Raw genomic sequence first — 4044 nt, 5'->3', positions numbered from 1 at the left:
CCACATTGAAATAGACGTCAGCGCGAACTTTTGCATGTCTGCCATGACCTGCCCGAAACAGGAAGTGACGTCATTTTCACGGAAATGTATTTTTTTACCATCAGGGCCTCATGAGCCTATACTGGTGTTTTTAAAAGTTATCTTTGACTTTATGACTTTCTGTGTGGTTTCTGGGATGCTTAGGACTCATATTGCACTGCTGGAAATAGTTTATTTTGATGCATATGCTGCTTTTTTGCAAATTTGCATTATAATATTTATTTTCGTTTTTCCTGCAGTGTATAAAAATTGGTGTATTTCAAAAATAAAACTATGAAGACACTCAAAATAAATTTCTTGTGGTGGGAAACTATTTTGTGCAACTTTTTTGTATTTACAGTTTTGAGGGATAAACCTCTTAAATTTCTCTAACTAGAAATATATGTTAAAAAACAAAAACGATTTTCAATTTTTTTGTAGTTTATTGCACTTTTTTGCAATTTATGTAATTACTATGCACTTAATGCAGACATATTATTAAAATTTGGGCTGTAATGGTTGTATTGATGTATATCAACTTGAAATGCTCCCAAAAATGGCTCCACAGCATGTAAACATATAATATAAGCTCTGGCGGACTTGGTTCGATGGTAGGTCTTAAAGGGTTAATGCCAAAAAGAAGATGTCTCATTTTACGTGCTTGATATTGCTACACATAGGAGACATGGAAATTTAAGAGCACGTGTTGGAAGAGTGAGACATTTCTCACAGCCAGGTGAAGATGTGACTTCCAAACATTACCAAAACACTAAATTTGCTCAGTGAATTTAGTGATGACCTGAAACCTCACACCTAAGAAGTCACGCAAAACCAGTGGCGAGAAAACGTCTTCGATTTTTGGCGTTGGGTTCTTTTCAACATGCTGTGGCTCCTGTGGCGGGAATTTCACAATCTGCACAACGGAGTTCAAATAACATTTAAAAACATGTTTTACCTTAATAAACTACACTTAAATGTAATTATAGGACCCAAGACATGGCACATGTTTTTTCACTAGGAGCTGGGCACTTAAAACAACTGTTTTTAGTGGTGGATCTACACGTGAGCTATAAAATCACAGATTTCACACACGAGACCATGAAATGGTATTTCCAGTTTGTTTTATACCCTGAAGTCATGTAAGTTGTCTTAATACAAAAATACTACAGAACGTGATGTCACATGATTACAGCCCTGCATTGGAGTCTGTCAATTACTGAAGTCTGTTTCCTTCATAATAATCACAAGCGTACAGTTAACGTACACGTGTGTGATCTATTATTATACACTTTCCTGATTACAATAACAAACTGCGCCTCTTCTGTCAGTAAATTACCCACAGCTTGCGATCTTGCTCTAAAATGCGCAGCTCTCGGCAGCTTGGACACGTCATATTCAAATGAACCGACTGCACCTGTGTTTAGAAAACAGTGCGACTCTCGTAAATCACCGACAAAACTAACCACAATTATCGGTGGTACGTGGGGATTGCTCTCACACTTGTTATTGTGCCCCATTTAGTAAACGTGGCCCTAAGTGTGCGGTTCGATTCCATTTTTAAATGAAGCGGAAATGCTCCTGCTCATTTTACTCAGATCGAGATGTTAAACATCTAAGCTGCACTGTATACTTACGTGTTGTGCCAAAGTAGGGAGATAACAAGAAAGTATAAAGTAAATTCAAACAGTAGTCACACAGGTGGGCAGTGCTTAGCAGTTTTAGGAATATGCTCTCAAGGATATTTGTTTTCTTTCACGGTTATACTTAGGTTTAAGCTTCCCTCCTGAAACCTGACTGCTGAGAGGACAATCATGAATGGGAGCTTTGCCTCAGGCACTGATCGATCGCAAAAGCGTTTTCATATAACTGATCATTTGGGCTGTGTGTGTCTGTGCATCCCAGAATGCTCAGAGGCGCTGTTCCATGGCTGAGGAATCGAGTCCTGCAGAGATATTTTAAGGAGATTTCTGAACCCGAGGAGCCCAGTGAGGAAAGTGTGCTACCCTTTGTCTGTGAGGCATGTTGCCTTCAGTCAAAAACCTAACAAATGTTAGCCAAGCTCCAAGAAGAAACATGGATTTTTGTTTTTTAGGTTACCACACACATAAAGTTACAGTCTTAAGTGCAGGTAGTGCAGACAGGTTTTATGTGCAAACACATGCAATTCAATTCAATTCAATTTTATTTATATAGCGCCAAATCACAACAAAAGTCGCCTCAAGGCGCTTCATAGATACAGAGAAAAACCCAACAATCATATGACCCCCTATGAGCAGCACTTTGGCGACAGTGGGAAGGAAAAACTCCCTTTTAACAGGAAGAAACCTCCAGCAGAACCAGGCTCAGGGAGGGGCGGGGCCATCTGCTGCGACCGGTTGGGGTGAGAGAAGGAAGACAGACATGCAAAACCTTGTGTCTTCTCTCTGTTATGTCCCTGGTAGACGCTGTCAAGGTTTCACTGGTGAGAAGGCAAAGTTATATTAAAAATAAAAAAACATTTATTTATTAGCACGAGCAGTGATTTCCTGTAGTCTCCTCAAAAATATTTTATTTGCAATCAAGAGGGAGCTTAGAGCAAGCTCCTCTCGGGTTAGTATGGGACAGTATGTTCTGCGTGGATGTACCACATTTACGCACAGTATAGCAGAAAAAATGCAAAGCGTAGAAAGCAGCAAAACAGGGAGCTTAAATGATCGAAAATGGTGAGATTTCTCAGTGAAGGTGGACAGCACTGTTTTTGCAAAGAGGATTTTAGAACTTAAGTGGCGTCCTGGTAGTGAGAGTCGTGGGCTACTGGGAACAAGAATGGCTGTATTCACTATCTGGGTCAGTCACTATTATTACCAAGCATGCACATCAAAGTACCCACAGAGATAGAGTGGTGATAGAGGCATGGAAAGATTAACCACATCCCTCTGCTGTCAAAAGCAATTGCATGTGTTATGACCACCTTGCTCTCTACGAACCTCTCTTCATTACTGTTTATCTCAACAGGCTCTGTTGAACTCACTTTGCCTTCAGATTCTGTACACAAACTGTCAAGCAGGAATGGGAACTCGTATACATGGTTGCCAGCTCTGAATGCTTTAAGATTAAGTGTTCATTTTAAGCCAGGACTCTGTGTTACTGCCTGGTTTGCTTCCTGTGCTTCCTGGGTGTTTAGAAACCACAAGTGGCCAGCTTTTTGTAGTAAACAGCAGAGGTAATGTCAGTAATGAGAGGGATTAAAAGGGGGGGAGGGGAGTAGAACAAAGTGAGAGAAGAAAATTGGAAAAAGGATACAGGATGAAAAAGCACGGTGTACACTGGAAGGCTCCAAGAGATACAGAAAGTGGAAGAATTTCAGTATCTTGCCTCAGCGTGTTTATCTAGACCTGTCTCAGACATTTCCCTTTGTCATGCCAGTCTGATCGCCTTCGCCTGCTATGGCATGCTGAGAAAACACACCAAAACACATCAAGCACCAGATTGCAGCGCCCTCGCTCTCAGATCTCCTGACACGTGTACAGCCCACTCCTTTAGGTGTTACTTAACGGTAAGAAAATGTATATTACTGGCTATAGACAGTGCGCACATTTAAAATGTGAAAGCCATGCAGCATGGTGGTTAGCACCGTTGCCTCACAGCACACCTGAGTTCAATTCCACCATCTGGTTGGGGTCTTTCTGTGTGGAATTTGCATGTTCTCCCTGTGTTTGCGTGGTTCTACCCGCCCCCGGGCACTCCGGCTTCCTTCCCATCATCCAAAGCAGTTTGTGGGGATAGGTTAACTGGAAACTCTGAATTGCCCATAGGTGTGAATGCGTGAGCGAATGGTTGTCTGTGTATATTTGTTAGCCCTGCGACAGACTGGCAACCTGTCCAGGGTGTCCCCCGCCTCCCGCCCTAAGACAGCTGGGAGAGGCTCCATCGCCCCCTGCGACCCTGAAAAGGATAAGCGGAGGTGAATGGATAAAAAGTCATAGATAAGAAGCTACTTTAAGCTGCTCCCGTATTCACAAGGTCGTCACCACAGCAGGTAGCTCA

General features: G+C 42.0%; 1 protein-coding gene across 8 annotated transcripts in view; it reads left to right on the top strand.

Annotated features, from left to right (window-relative positions):
• diaph2 (diaphanous-related formin 2) overlaps positions 1 to 4044 on the top strand; it is a 421028-nt gene that overhangs the window by 404923 nt on the left and 12061 nt on the right. The window lies entirely within an intron of this gene.

This window comes from Neolamprologus multifasciatus, chromosome 2 (genome assembly GCF_963576455.1).
Source record: "Neolamprologus multifasciatus chromosome 2, fNeoMul1.2, whole genome shotgun sequence".
Classification (NCBI taxonomy): Eukaryota; Metazoa; Chordata; class Actinopteri; order Cichliformes; family Cichlidae; genus Neolamprologus; species Neolamprologus multifasciatus.
Note: the sequence above shows the minus strand (reverse complement) of the source record. Positions and strands in the feature narration are given on the sequence as shown.